At 43.4% G+C, this 16,396-nt stretch overlaps 1 protein-coding gene across 3 annotated transcripts in view; it reads left to right on the top strand.

Annotated features, from left to right (window-relative positions):
• The first annotated feature begins 3,911 nt into the window (after positions 1-3,911).
• GALNT1 (polypeptide N-acetylgalactosaminyltransferase 1) overlaps positions 3,912-16,396 on the top strand; it is a 93,040-nt gene continuing 80,555 nt past the window's right edge. For all 3 annotated transcript variants that reach the window (XM_056333154.1, XM_056333157.1, XM_056333155.1), the window contains exon 1: positions 3,912-4,459. The gene's annotated coding sequence lies outside the window, so the exon portion shown is untranslated. The remainder of the gene's footprint in view (positions 4,460-16,396) is intronic.

The following is a 16,396-nucleotide window of genomic DNA, read 5'->3' on the forward strand; positions in this document are numbered from 1 at the left end:
TCATTGCATGTCAGCAGAACAAATGGAGAACATAAAGTGCTTTGTTCTTGCCCAGGCTGGAGAAAAAAGGAAGTCATCACATTTAATAGACTGAAGTCTTGGATTCTGGAGTAGAAGCCATCTATGACTACCTCTCAGATGACACTCCAATTCAGGAAAAGTGGTGAAAGGACATCTGTTGGCAAATGGCCTTTTTGGGTTATTGAAAGCAGCAAGTTGAAAAACAGAAGAGATGAGGATACATGGGATCCCAGCTGACCATAAGAAATCAAATTGCACTCATTAAAAGAAAACTGATTACCAGACATATTAAGCTTTAATCTTATTTGCAGTTAGTAGCCCCAAAGAGAATGCTTTGTTGGAGACCTTCCAAGAACAGCTATTGCAGACAGCTTGTAAAACAAAGACAATGCGATGGAAATAATGCAAATATAGTTTAACATTTGCTACAATAAAGTTACTTTATGACACCTTTTGTAACAACCTGAACAATAAATGCCAATTTTTTCATTGGCAATTAGCTCTGATGGGACAAACCCTACCCCAAAGTTGATGTGAAGACAGTGCTTATACATTCCTTTCTTTTTACAAAGTGGATTGTATCTGGCATGTAAGTATACTTTTTATTTCTAAGGTTTTCTTTTTAAAATGCCATTTAAATACTGAATGAGTGCAAAATGACCTCTATTAAGATACTGCTTGTTTGTATTCCGTTCAAATGGGATGCTGCTTCAGATTCCAATGCAGTGAACTGCCAAACTCTGACACAGTGACCTGCTTCAGCTGGGGAATGTTTTAATCCCAGTTCTGTGAGGATTCCTTGGCAAGGCTGCTCCTGGCTATTGTCCTCATGACACTAAGCCATGCTGCTGACACGAATTACAGTTGCACATCCCCTGGGATCTGGCACCTGGTGCCTCTGTTTACCTTGCAGGTAGTTCGAACTTCAGTTCCTCATCTACCCTGAGCCTGGCAGCTTTGGCATTTGTCCTGGTCAATTCACCTCTCTGCAGCTGTAGGAGGGCTGCGCATGTAGGATGGAGACCGATGTAGGAAACTGTGCCAGTTAGTACCTGCTACAGTACAAATTACACAGCGGGGTCCCCTCTGCAGTATACTAGCTGTTTTCCCCAGACCTGGTATTTTGTGGGGTTCTGGGCACATCAGAGGAGTGGCACAGCTTGGACAAACATGTAACCAAAGCAAGAGAAATCCTAGAAATCCTGCCCGCCCTCCCCCCCCAGCTTTCTGCAGTATGTATGTCAGAGCAATTTGAGAGTGTCATGAAATCAGAAGGATAGCAATAGCATTGACTGTAATTACAAACCATCACAAAGATTTTTAAAATCTATTTGTTCTCATGACTTGGGGATGTACATATTTTAAAATATCCCTCCAATAATAATTTTATAAACTTGACTTAGTAGTGCTCCACAATCCATAAATCTGAATCTCAATATACTTCTCTTAATACAAATGCTATAAACTTAGTCCTTAAATTACAGACTACATGTTTGAATGTACACTTACTCCAAAATTACATCTTCTTATCTACATGGTTTAGTGAATTCATATCGCTTCTTAAAGTGTCTTTGGCTGTATCTAGATGTCTCACACTGACTTCTTTTCACAAAATGGATAACATTTTTGTTAAGTGAGTTTCCTGGACTTGGTTGCAATGCAATAGCATAGATAATTGAGGTGTCATAAAGATACTCCACCATGGGGATTTGGGATATGTCCTATAGCATCATCAATCATAACAGAACAAGTGTTAAGCTGCTTGCATGCAGTAAACTGCTTGCATACAATAGATCGTTCTTCCTAAAACTTTTTAGTATAAATTGAAAACACACATTTTTGGCATAGGAAAGCCTGATACTTCTTATATTACCTGCCTGTGTATAAATACACACATAGTCAATCCCCAGCCTATAAATGCTAAATGAAGGCAGCTCTATAGTTCTTGCACTGGCGTGTGTTACCGCTCACAGGGAAGCTGCCTGTTGTAGTACGCAGTCCCTGGTGAATGTATCAGCTGAGCAATACAGCAAAGCTCAAACACTGAAGTTGTTTAAGCACACAAGGAATCCCATTCAGCTCATTGAGGGTGAACACATGTGCGAGTCCTGCGCTGGGCGAAGAATGCCTCCTTGTCCTACTGTTTATGCATTGGCTACCTTGGTATTTTTACACGCATGTTTACTCTGTCACCTAGCTACAATTTTTAGCATTTTTCAAAATGTTTTTTACTAGAACTACGTCAGTCAACATTAGTCAAAGCCACTTTTAGTCTATTCCTTGGCTTACCCTGGCTAGATGTCTCCTCTCCTCAGGAATCCATCATCCACTTTTGACTGTCCCCAGCGAGGGAGGAACAGGCAGATGGAGTCCAAGTGCAACCACTGTGCTGCTGCCTGTCTCATCCTGCTTAGAGATGCTGGGGCTGAAATATCTTCTTTAGCAATTGCAAAAGTAGGCAAGTATACAGCTGTCAAAATATGCGTGCATCAAAATACATGGAGAAACAGGATTCTGTATGCTCTCTGCCCAGCAAACCAAGGACTCATCCTCAACAGGTCTGTGGGGGCACACAAGGATTCGGAACTTGCTGGGTTTGTCTGAAGAAAAAATGTCCCAAAGGAATGGCTGGGAAACCTAAGTGCCTTTAGAAAAAGGCCTAAGTTACTTCTGAGAGAGGCAGGAGCAAGGAGCACTTGCGTATGTGGCAAAGAGTAAGAAAATGAATCTTGGGGTTAGACAAAATAAAAATACCATAGGGGTAGTGGCAGCTGCAAGTGTGTGGTGGGTAAAGGACTAGAACGAGTCAGCATCTGAACAGAAACAGCTTTGAAGAGAGAAATAAATGGAAGCACCAGCAAAAAAACCCCGTCGATATAGCAGTGTTCGGCACTCACCTAACTTGGTCTGCACACTGTCTTTATTTTTTTTTCCTTTCCACGTTTAAATTGTATTTAGAATATAGGGTTTCTGCCAAGGAACTTGTTAAATATGTTTATAATGAGCACAGCATGGGTTTTGGGTTCTGTAAACAAATACCTCTTTAAAACTATACATCATTTCAGAGACTTTAAGATTCACTCGTCAAGGAACCCCAGCGTTTCCTTCGCTGAAAACTTTGCTAGTTGGACCTTTTAAAGAGGGCACACAATCTTTGATCTATAAACTTTAAAAAGCCGAATTTAAGAGTAGGGAAAAACAATTCCCAGAATTCAAGTGTCAAAATATGTCTCGAGGGGGGTTTGGAAGTGATTTCCCAGCTGTGTAAAATAACCCCTGCACACAAACGCTGGTACAGGGCACACTGTCACCCTTCGATGCTGCAACGGGCCGCACGCCCGCGGCCAGCGCCTGGCGCGGGGGGCACCGCTCGGAGGGGCCTGGCACGGCCCGGCGCGACGTTTCGCTCAGCCCCGGGCCCCCAGACCTCCTTTCGGCGGGCGCAGCGGGTGCCCGCACCGCACCGGCCCGCGCCCCACCAGCCGTTCGCCCCGTGCGGAGCCACAGCCCCCGCGCGAGGCACGGCCGCCCGCCCGCCGCGCCGCCACAGGGCTGGGGGGCGCGGGCCCGCGACGCGCGCACCCGCCTCCTTGGCGGGAACCGGGCGAGGCGAGCGCGCCCGGCGGGGGGGCAGAGCTGCCGGCGGCCGCCAGCGCCGCCGTACCGGGGCGGGCACACGCGCCGGCCGCGCGCCACGGTCCGTCCCTCCCCGCGCCGCCGGGTGCCCCCGCACATCCGGGGTAGCGGCGGGGCGGGGCGGGCGCGCGGGGGACGTGTCCGCGCGCCGGGGCGGTGACCGCCCCTTTCCCTGCGCCCGCCCCCCCGCGCCGCCGCCCCCGCGCCGGTGATGGAGCCGCGGCGCTGAGGAGGGCTCGCGCGGCAGCGGCGCGCGCGGGAGGGCGGGCAGGAGCCGCCGGCGGCAGCGGTGGGGCGCGGGGCATGCGGAGCGGGCGCCGCCGGGGGCTGCAGCTGCGGGCTCCGGGGCGCTGAGGGAGGCGGCGGCGCCTCCGCCGGGCTCCGTGCGACCGCGCCGCTGCGCCCGGAGCGCGGTTCCCGGCAGCCGCAGGAAGAGGGGGGCCGAGGCGGCGGCGGCGGCGCGGCGCTACCTCCCCGTCCGCGGAGCCAGGCGGCGAGCGGAGGCGCCGGTTCCCCGCGGCTGTAGCGGCGGCGGCCGCCGGCGGCAGCCCGGCTGCGCGACGGCAACGGCGGCCGCGCCTCAACTTGCTGCGAGGTAGCGGCCGCCGCGACGAGTGGCCGGTGCGCGGTTCGTGCCCGTCCCCGCCGCCGCCCGGAGGATTTACCCTGCGGGACTCTCCGCCCCGGGCGCACGGTGACAGGCGCAGCAGCGGCGGGGCCGGCGGCGTCCGTTGCCTCCCGCCAGCGACCGGCCGGCCGGCCGCCCTCCGCCGGCCGCCCCGCAGCGGCAGAGAGGGCCGAGGTGAGTGCGGGCTCCGGGCGCCTCGGGTTCCGCTTCCCCTCCGCGCTGCCGCCCCGCGGCTCGGGGGAAGGGCAGCGTCGGGCTTCTTCCCCCCTCCGGCCGCCGGCGGGGGAGCCGCCGCCTCGGCCCCTCGCCGCTTCCTCCCCGCCGGGCGGCCGGAGGAGCGGGGCGGCCCCGCCGTGGTGCCTGCTCGGGGGGCAGCCGTGGGGGGAGCGGGGCGGGGGGCCGGGCACACGCCGCCTGCGCGCTGCCTGCCGGCGGCTCCTGGGCGGCCGCTGGCCGGGGAAGGGGGCGGGCGGGGGCTGGGGTGTCCCGTTGCTGCTTCCAAGGGCTCGGGGTGCTGCGGCGTGTCGGCAGCCTCCGGGAGCGCGTGTGTGTGTGTGTGAGCACCGGGGCAGCATCCCCGGCCGTACCGCGGCACCGCTGTCACATCAAGTTCGATCACTTAATGTTTATTACATAACATGTGACTAATATTTTAGACTTTGTCTTATCTGCCGGAATCCGGATCAACCTTATTTATTTCCTTTTTAATTTATAAAGCTGACTGAAGAGGGTCGGGGGAACTAAGGCTCCCGTTCCAAGCAGTTGCCTAAAAGCAAATTAGTTTTCATGTGACTTTACCCGTGTGAACAGAGGGTTACAGCCTTCTTTCTCTCCAAGAAAGCAGAAGTGTGCGTCGTCTGTCCCCCCTCCCCGTTTATTATTAAATACGGTCAAGTTTCTTTAGGTCCTTCTTGTTTTTAGCAGTCTCTAGAACCTGCCGCTTCATAAACTTACAGGGTGAGATACTGAAATAGAAACTGATTTTTGTGCAGCAGCTGCTGAGAGAAATAACTTTTATGGCGATGAACAGGAGTGAACCAGCCTCTTCTGTTTACATAAATGATGTTGGCACTACATGAACTGTAAATGAACATAGCCAACAGCTGTGCAAACCAAAACTATGTAACTGACCATGTATTTTTATACACTGCTATTCTCAACTTTGTTCCTTTGCAAAGGCAGCGAAAATCATGCTACTCTGAACGCTTGGAACACCACAGAACTAGTATTTCTTGTAAATACAAAGGATTGCTTATATTGGAGAAAGCATTTCACTTTCTGGTGCCAGCTTCATCTTTTTCTGTGACTTGGAATTTTGTCCATGTGCTCCTGTGATGTTGGCCTGCCTTAAGTGGTATTGTTAGTGCTTTGAATTTGGATTTGCTGCATTTTAGCAGGCTTACCTTATCTGTAAAATGCAAATGCACATCAGAGAGAAATATTCTTCGAATGATTGTTGATAGGGAGATTGTGGCAGCATGATCGTCTTCAGAAAAATGATATGAATGGTACCTGGCAAGGACACCACATGCAAGCCACCCTTGAGATCAAGGTGATAATGATAACACTTGGACTATTATTGGATGCTGCCTGGCTTTTCAGAATTGTAAGCTGCGTGAGTGAGGATACCTTGTTTCTCATATATACCTTGTTCCTGTAGGAATAGGGCAATTCAAAGATGCTAATGAAAGTCATGAAAATGTTTTAAAAATACTGTGTGACAGTCACTGCATAGCCTAGTGGTGAGGCAGTACTGTTTCACTTTTATACAAAGATTTATTCCTCCCCCCTCATCATCTCAAACTAGATTTGCTCAAATGAGTTCAGCAATAAGGTATAAAAAGAATGGAGGTAATTTAGAATAAGTTTCAGTGCCAAGTTGCTGCTTTAGCAAAACAGTACCCTACTGTCCTTTCTTTGTTGTGTGTATGGTGGTAAACTATACGTTAGCTGTAAATTTGTTAAATATTTTTTTTCTATTATGGAAAGGGCATGATGTTTGTCTTGGGATGAGAACAAACAATAGCTCCAGGGACACTCATTTAAAAACAGGGTGCTTCCAAATACTTAAATAATTTGAATATTGTTTACATTATATTTAGTTCAAGAGACAAGATTCTTGACAGATTTTGTTAGTGATTTTTTTTTTTTTTTGTAGTACACATGATAAGTCTCAGACTATTCATCTGGCACAAAAGTTTGATTCACAGGACCAAAATGGTCTGATCTTTGGCTCTGCAGTCCTCCCAGGTCTGTTTCATTAGGTTTCTTCTATGTGGAAGTGCAGGAACTATCTCTAGATGCAAGTTGACCTGTGCTGGGAGCCTTCACTGCTTACAAGGAAAAGGACTGGCCTACAAATTGAAATAGAACTATTTTTTTTAATATATATATAAGATGCATTAAAATGCCTTTTAGCAGTTGGACTGGTGCTGTTTCACACTTAAGAACTAATCACTTTATCAAGAATTTTTGAGTTCTTTTATTTGTCTTAAACTATTAACCAAAATCTTGAAGTCTGTAGTGCTGTTCAGGACAAGTTGTAGTGTGTGTTTTGCATTCCAGTGTTGCTCTTCAGGACCTTGATTTTTAAAGTTTATTTGGGCGGTGGTGTTTTGGCAGTGTTCCTCCTGTGTCGTCCCCCTGCCCCACAGGTCCAACACGGTGATTTTAGCATTGAAATTGTGGCAGTGGGGTTTATTTGAAGTTCATGTAGATGAATAGCTTGTAGCAGATACAAGAAGTGTTAAAGGAAGCAAATGTTGAATACTTCTGTTATGGTATGGATCTTATACTTCATAGAAGTAGTCATGGATCCTTAAACGTGATGTTCATCATCCCAGTCTAGTTTTCTGTGCTGCTTTGACTATTGGCAGATTCTTTATTATAAAGATGGACTAGAAATTACTTTGAATATTTAATTAAGCATTGCATCAAAAAAAGCATACCTCTGAACTGTATACTTCCCACTTTCACTGAGCAGCATCTGAATTTTTGGTGTAAATTATTTCCTTTCTATTTATGTTGTTAAGTCTACTTATACCCATGCATTTTTTCATGTCTTGCTTTGTGATTCTTTGTATTAACAGTACTAATTTCTAATTCTCCACCTAATCTAATACTGTAGCAGCTTTTTTTAAGTAAAGATTGAGAATGAAGCACTAGTTTTATATGAAGATACCACAGTTCTGCGAGTGCTTACCATTGCTTCTTTTGAATCTTTTGAATTCTGATACTTTTAATTTTCAACAGCTATGTTCTCATATTGAACAGAGATCTTTCTTGAGTTCCACAGGGATGCTTGTAATCCTCTTGTTTGTACTAGGTCTGCTTAATTTAGAAGGCTGCTGACCATACTAATAATTCTGTCTTTACCTTTCAGTGACACTTCTTCTGCATTTATTAATATTGAATTTTACTTGCTGCTTTGTTACCTGTCCATCATGGTTGAACTTTGTTTTCTGTACTTGACTAACCTACATAACTGTTAACTTTTTTTACTTTCTTTTTCAGATCATTAGTGCCTTTAAATGTTGCTTGCTTTATGGATCCTTGAAGCATCCTGCTGATACCCTTTTGCTGTGTTGAAGTTTGTGAATTCATAGTCCAAGCTTCCTGTTTCTTAGCTAGGGATAAACCAAAATATTTAAAGCAAAATATAACAGAAATCTGCAAGATATATCTGCAGTGCTGTAATCATCACTTTTATTTAACTTTTAGCACCAAATATTTTCTTGCCAATAGTGTTCTAAATTTAACATCCCCAAATAAAATGTTTTAGCTGTGTGATTGTCGTAAAAGCATTTTGACACCATCTTCCACTAATTCTGGCAAAGCATTTTTTCCCTTTTACAGTCTTTCTAGCAAGCTTAATCCATTATGTGAAATTGGCCCATCATAAAAATCAATGGAATTGATATACTTTTACCTAATGTATTAAAGAGCTGGCTAATTGCTCTATTATTCACTTTTTGATCACTTAAATATGGTTTTGTGCTATGAAATATGAGGATTCTTAAGGGGCATTTACTTTTTGGCTGAATTAGAAGCTTGTGACTTTGAGCACTGCATAAATATCTTGCGCATGTACTGTTGTAGTAACTCCCGACTCATTGAGGCATTCTTACCATCAGGTTCACATAAAGGTCTGGTTATAATCCACTAAAGAGAATTACTTGAATTCTAAAGCCCTGGATTATGCAGGTTACTTGGTGGTTTGTAGTTTCTTGTAGGAAATGTAACTTTCTAAGAAACATAGAAACATTTAGATTGGAAAAGACTTTCGAAATCAGCAAGTCCAACTGTTAACCCAGGATTGCCCAGTCCATCACTAAACCATGCCTCTAAGCACTGCTTCTACCTGTTTTGTAAATACCTCCAAGGGGGGATGGGATTCCACCACCTCCCTGGGCAGCCTGTTCCAGTGCTTGATCACCCTTTCAGTGAAGACATTTTTCCTAATATCCAATATAAACCTCCCCTTTTGTAATTTCAGGCTGTTTCCTCTTGTTCTGTTGCTTGTTATATGGGAGAAGAGACTAACACCCAGCTGCCTGTAGCCTCCTTTCAGGTAGTTGTAGAGAGTCTTCCCTCCATGCTAAACAATGCCAGTTCCCTCAGCTGCTTCTCATAAGACTTGTTCTCTACACCCTTCACCAGCCTTGTTGCCCATCTCTGGACAAGCTCCAGCCCGTCTACATCCCGTTTGGAGTGAGGGCCCCAAACTGAACACAATATTGTAGGTGCGACGTCCACAGTGCTGAGTGCAGGGGGGCGATCACTGCCCTGGTCCTGCTGGCCACACTGCTTCTGATACAAGCCAGGGTGCTGTTGGCTGCCTTGGCCCCCTGGGCACACTGCTGGCCCATGTTCAGCCAGCCATCAGCCAGCACCCCCAGGTCCTTTCCCACCAGGCAGCTTTGCAGCCGCTCTTCCCCAGGCCTGTAGCGCTGCGTGGGGTGGTTGTGCCCCAGGTGCAGGACCCGGCACTTCTCCTGGTGGAACCTCATACAATTGGCCTTGGCCCATTAGTCCAGCCTGTCCAGATCCCTCCGCAGAACCTTCCTGCCCTCCAGCAGATCAACACTCCTGCCCAGCTTGGCGTCATCTGCAATTTACTGAGGTTTCGCTCTATTCCCTCATCCAGATTGTCGCTGAAGGTATTAATCAGGACTGGCCCCAGCACTGAGCCCCGGGGAACGCCACTGGTGGCCTGCTGCCAGCTGAATGTAGCTCCATTCACCACCGGTCTTTGGGCTTGGCTGTCCAGCCAGTTTTTAACCCAGTGTAGAGTACACCCATTCAAGGCATGAGCAGCCAGTTTCTCCAGGAGAATGGTGTGGGAGGTGGTGTCAGAGGCTTTACTAATGTCCAGGTAGACAACATCCACAGCCTTTCCTTCATCTACAAGGCAGGTCACCTTGTCATAGAAGGAGATTGGATTTGGCAAGCAGGACCTGCCTTTCATAACCCCATGCTGGCCGGGCCTGATCCCCTGGCTGTCCTGCACGTACTGTGTGGTGGTGCTCAGGATGACCATTTCCGTAACCTTCCCTGGCACCGAGGTCAGTCTGACAGGCCTGTAGTTCCCTGGATCCTCCTTCCTGCCTTTCTTGTAGATAGATGTCACATTGGCTGACCCCCAGTCTTCTGGGACCTCTCCAGTTTGCCAGAGCTGTTGATAAAGGATGTAGAGTGGCTTGGTGAGCTGCTCCACCAGCTCCCTCAGTACCCTCAGGTGGATCCCATCTGGCCCCATAGACTGGTGCATGTCTGAGTGGAGCAGCAGGTCACTGGCCCTTTCCTCCTGGACTGTGGGGACTTCATTCTGCTCCTCATCCCTCTCTTCCAGCTCAGGGATCAGAGTACCCAGAGGGAAGCTGGATTTGCTATGAAAGACTGAGGCAAAGAAAGCTTTAAGTATCTCAGCCTTTTCCTCATCCAACATGTGGCAACGTTCCCCTCTGCATCTAAAAAAGGATGAAGTTTATCCTTGGCTCTTTGATTCCTCTTGTCGTTGTTTGAAGGGCCCATGGAATTGAACAGTTAACATAAAGGTGTGTTTAACTGATAGCCTCCGTTGTCACTGAAAGCAGATGTGCTTGGAGACTTGGTCACTTAAGAGTAGGTACACTTGATAAGGTGGTCTCCCTAGATTGTCTCTTGATACCGCTTACTATCCTTGCTTCTGTGATTCAGGGATTTATTTTCAGTCATTAAAATAACCCACTGCTTTTTGTTTTTCTTCCCTTATCTTATTCTGCCTTTAAATGGTAGGTGTGGTATGGAACTTGATTGTTAAGTGGCTTCAGAACTTTTTTTTTTTGCTGAGGTATTTGGTTTTGGTATTGGAGTGGCCACCTTTATTTTTCTGTGGAATTCAAAAGTTATCCTCAGCAGTCAATGCTTTGTAATGGTGCCTTTTCACTGGAATCAGCGTTAAATGACCACTGCAGCTTTCATTGATAGTTTCAGCTTGTGTATTTTTCCTGTATTAACAGTTCTTTTCCAGCATTTAAGACTGATATACAGGTAGGGTTATTAAGCGCTGTTTGTGTTGTAGACTGCTATTCTGCATAATCTGATTGTACTTAAGACATTTGTGTGTGTTCTTCTGTGAGAAGTTACTCTAGTGAAGAACAGTATACAGCAGCAGCAGTTTGCTGCTGTGGAAGTTCAGACTGTGGGACAAGCTGATGTACAGCTGCTGTGAAATTCATTCCTAGTCGAGGAGGGAAGTGTTTTCATACTTTTTTTTTTTTTTTCCCCTCCTTGTGCCATGCTAGTATCAACTTTCAGAAACTTTACTCTCTTAGAAAACTTAGCCAAAAGATAAGCCAGTTCAGTGTTCTGCTGTCTGGCTGAAAGAGCATTAGCGTCCTTTGGAGGCAGGTGTGAACTAGTCCTCTGTTCCATAACACTTGTCTTGCTTTTAAAAAAATTACAAGCTAGTGTAATACTGTAAATGTTTTGGAAAGCCTACTTTAGTTTCACTAGTGCTAATATTGGTTAAGCTGTGCAAGTGGTAGAGTCTCTAGGAATCGTTTTTTGGTGGGATTTCTTACTGTAGACAAACTTTGCATTTTTTATACATATACTGTTTTGTACTGGGGTGCAGTACTATTTTCATGTTGAGTTCCAATATTTCTTCATGTTAAGAGAATTCCTGATGTGTAAGTGAAGTCATGTGACAAAATTTGTAATCCTAGTTATGTGGAACATTTGAATCGGGATGACATTCAACATCCAAGTTGCCTGTGAAAACTTGTTACAGGCAAGTGAGAGGGTACATAATTTTCTTTGACTTTTTTTTTTACAGTGCATCAGAGTAGACTCCAGAGCTTCAGCTGGTGCTTTACATCAGCCACAAGAATTATGATAATATCACAGTTAAATATTAAATAAATACAGAACATTAAGTAGTTCTACAGGAGACAAGGAATACTAGCTTTATTTTACGGTCACAACATGGTGAAGGTCAACAGAGCCTGAAGAACTTGAATCCAAATTTGTTGACTTTTCTGTAGCCGCAGGTCATCATTATCATCTCTTTTCCCATGCGGTCTGTATGCTGGCAATGCTTTAGCGCCAATTGTGAATGATAACCAGAATTACACTGAAAATTAAGAGGGAAGTGATATTACCGGGAATTCTTCCAGGGAGAGGGAAACCAATGTTTTTTTTGGAGGTCTCTGTGAGGAACACACCAGGGGATGGGAATATTGGTGAAGGTCAATTGTCAGTGTGGAGAGAGATTTGGAAGAGCTCATTGCATATCTGAATGAAGAAGCTGACTGAAAAGCTAACTGAGAAATGGATCAAATGACCATGGACCTCTGTAAAGAGAAAGAGATCTCTAGTACTGGTCTTAATCAAATGTCTCCGGAACAGTGTTCTAAAATTAGTTTAACTAAAGAGGCCAGGATGAGTAAGGACTAAGACCAAACATAAAGCTGTCTCTCACTCCAGCCAAAAGTGGATGACAAGCAGATGTGATTTCATGTGGTCAGTTCTTAACTTTGCTAGGTGATGCTTTTACACCTCCCCCCCCCTCCAAAAAAAAAAACAACCACCACCCACCCACAAGTACAATAGACTTCTGAATCTTCAGATGGTCCAAGTGCAAGTTAGTGGTAGGTGAAAAAAAACAGGACTGGTCAGAGCTGTGCTTTCACTCTGTGATATTTATCAGTTTGATTACCATTATGAATAATTTAGCATTAAGAACAAGCTGGGCTCTTATGATGTGTCCTGTTCATGATGTTTCTGCACTAAATACATTGAAGAGAGAACATTCACTGATGGGGCATTTTTAAACTATCTTTAAGGACTCATTTAAGTTAAAATTAAACTAATGGATTTATTTAATTTTCAGTTCATTGTGTACTCAGGGTAATTGGAATTGATATACTTTTCAAACACAGAAGCTGAATCCAAATTCTAGATGCAAAATTCAGCTTTGACTATTGTTTCCAGACAGTACTTCTGTAAGAAATTACTTCAATTTCTGATTGCAATGCTACTTTAAATGTCCAGTTTGTGAGTTAGTGACTGTAGTGAAGAGGGTAGGGATGCATTTCCACAGAAGGTGGTTTTTTTAAGTCCAATTTGTGGTTTTAAACTCTGTCTATAGTATCATGTCAACAAAATTCATGTCTGCTCTCTTTATCTTTGAAAAAATGGTTGAAGACGACATACCAGAGCAGTCCTGTTCCAAAGAGATACTTGGAACAACAGGTATACTTCAAATAGCCAAAAGCACCCCACTCTTGCAGGCAGTGTGTGACTTAGTTCGCCCCTTTTCCAATATACTCTTGCAATTTTTTCTTCAGGGGTGGCTGATCAGAAGTTTAAGAAATACAGATACTTAAACCAGTAGTAGTTTAATAAACCTTTTTTGTTTTCATTTTTCAAATTCTGGAGGTAGTGTGGACATGTACACATCGTACTATAAATATTAAGCTTCCTGAAATGCAGAAGTACGGCAGTTTAAATATGTTTATTTGAAATATATATTTCAAAAACCCGAAATTCACCCCTTAAGGCCCTCTGCCTGCAAAGAGAGATTACAAAATTGAAGTCCCTTTTCAGTCTGACGCTTCCAAATATTAGATTTTGTTGTTTATTTTCCTGAACGGAAAGTCTCAAACAGCATGAAAAATACAAAGTTGTTCAGTTCAGTAACTTTACAGAGTAGGAAAGCACAGTACCACCTTCAGGAGCCCTAATGCAGTTTACACATTAGACACTCTTTGTAACTTCTTGCATGCTTTGAAAGGCCTTTAGATTCATATCACGACTTATTCCTTGCTCCAGTGCTGTTCATGTATAAAAAGGGTTACAGATGGGATACGAAAGTCCAGTAAGTTAACCTTGCATTTGCTTAAGACTTTGCTTTAAGTGTCTGGCCTCTTTAAAGAACAGACTGGTAATGTTTTGGAAATGTGGTCTAAGATAACTGTGGGAAAACAACTCCAAGCTGCTCAGTGGTCCCTTTTCTTCAACTTCTGCTGTGGTTTATTTGGGCACTGAAGTGGATAGGGAGAATAATGTGACAGGAAGGATGCACAGGAATTCTTTATTCTTTGTAAAAGCTCAAGTTCCCTGCTAAAGCAGAACAAAATAGGGCAGCTGCTGCTATGTTAGATGGCATAATCAAAAAAAATGGTTTTTTTTTTTTTTCAGTTCAGATTGGTTTTGATGTATGGCATCACAAGTTTTATGAACATTGGACTTAAATATTTTCAAAGTGTATAGATCAACACCATCCTTAAGGACTTTCAGCTGTGCAGAGTTCCAGAAGTAAATGGCTGATAATCTTGCCTTCAAATAACTCCAGTGGGCTGAGAGCTTAAAAAGTATTGGTAGTGTACCTTTAGAAAAAAATAGTGTTCATTATAGGTTTTATATGCTCTAAAATATGTATTTGATGTTCGACTGTGAATAGATTAATTGAATTGCTGGGAGCTGCATTAATATTTTATCAAGTCTAAAATAATTTGTATGTTTGTAGTTGAAATACTACTTTGTTGTACAGATTGTTAAAGAATGAGGAAACCTTTGGTACTGTGACTGTCCAGTAACACTAACAGACTCCTGCTGAAAATATTGAACAATCAATCAACTCTTGTAGAAGTGTAGTTGGAAGAACGACGCTGAAATGTAGTACAGCAGAATCAGAGTTACTCTGACAAAAGCATCTGAAAAAAAATTCAACTTACATATTCAGAAGGCATATGGTATAGTCATTAAAAGTCAAATACTTTTTTTTTTTTTGGTATTACGAATTCAAGTACTATTTCATGATATTATTCACATTATTCTGCTATGGTGTCATGTCATCAAATGAAAAAGGGTATTTAAAAATGAATAAGCTGAAGAGTCCAGTGAGTAACAGAACTGGTTAGAACATTTTAAAGCAACATGCACCTTGTGTATGCATACTCAACGCAAAACTTTTTTCTCTATCAGAATAGGCTGTCAGGCTATATAATAACTAATTTTGCACTGCAGTTCTAAATCATAAAAACATAAATCTTGAGTAGTTAATAATAAAAAATGTAAGTTAACCAATGCCCCAAAATTCCCAAGTAATCTTGTATATAGAATTTGTTAAATCTTTAAAAAAGAAACCCTGCAAAACCCAGAAAACCAAACCCTCTGTTTCTGGAAGTTACGTATTTTCTTTCCTGCCTTCCTTCGTCTCTTCCTCATGTTTCTATCTTTTAGTTCCTTTTAGATTTTGCAGAGTTGTCAAATCACATCTTTTATTTTGCCTTTCCATGTCCAGGAAAGCTAATCACTCTTCTGCAACCAGTTAATGCTTGAAATCTGCTGTGCGCAAGAAACCAATTGTCCTGATCTCAGCTGTGATCTGATTCACAGAAGTACAATAATATGTAATTTTCTTGCTCTGCATTATAGCAAAGCTTTTTTATGGAGCTTTAGACTGTCATGAGTATTGCTTTTTTCCTCAAAATTTTACTTTTCCAAACACACTAAGAACTTCCTAGAGCTGAAACAATGGTTTCTGTATATTTGAAAGACATCTAAGGACTCTTTTCAACCATGTTTTCCTCTATTGAAAACTACATAAAACATTTTGGCTTCTGCCAGGAAAACAATGCCTTTAATTTTTTATAGCATACCTCATGTTATTTGCAGTAGAGTTGAATAGCACTGAGTTGTGGTCACTCGTTTGCACTAATCCACTAGCTGCAATCACTAGCATTTTTGAACAAAGAATCCACAATGGGATGGTTTTTAAAACGAGCAGGCTTTCTTTATTGTCACTTCTATGCAGAAGAGCCCAGACTTAAATAGCATGCAAGTCAGGCACTGATTTTGAAATCAAATATTTGACCTTGGGATCCTCGTAGCTAACTTTTCAACTCTGAGGCTGTAAAAATATGTGATACCAACTTTCTTATAATGAAACTATCTTTTGTTGTGGTGGCTAATGAAATTATGATTCACTGCCACTTCCGTCTGCAGGGATGAGTATTTTTATGGAGCAGAAACAAGAACAATTTATTGTTATTCTAAGGGACTGTGTGTGTTTATGTATCTGTCACTTGTAAAATGCTGGCTAATTGTTAGTTTAAAACAGTTTTTATCAATTACTGTTGTAGCTTAAGTTGTATCAGCTTAAGTTTGCCATAATGTGTGGTTTCTCCATGTTTTCCTTTTCTTTGAATATGTAATGAGTGGTTGGTTGCATCATTAATTCTTATACAGAAGGATGTGGTAATGATTCAAGAATGGCAGCGGAGAAATATATCTGAAAGAAGTGAAAATAATAGAAATTGCTAGTAGTTTGTTTTTTTGGTTATCTAGTTTGACATGTCTTAGAGACCTGGTTGTCTGAAAGTGAAGCTCAACCTTTTTCAGCAAATCATCACTTTTTTCATTTAACTCAAGTATTTCAGAATTAAAATAAAATTATCTCAAAGTCAGCTTACTGAGAATGTTCATTTTAGTGTACTGGTGCCTGGAGAGTATTCAGAAAAGGTGTGAGGTCTTGTATTTTCATTTGCATGCAAATTCTTGACATAATTTAGTTTAATTTAATAGAGATGTTTCAATATATTATGAATAACTTAATGAGTTCCT

The sequence above is a fragment of the Falco biarmicus genome, chromosome 3 (genome assembly GCF_023638135.1).
Source record: "Falco biarmicus isolate bFalBia1 chromosome 3, bFalBia1.pri, whole genome shotgun sequence".
Taxonomy (NCBI): domain Eukaryota; kingdom Metazoa; phylum Chordata; class Aves; order Falconiformes; family Falconidae; genus Falco; species Falco biarmicus.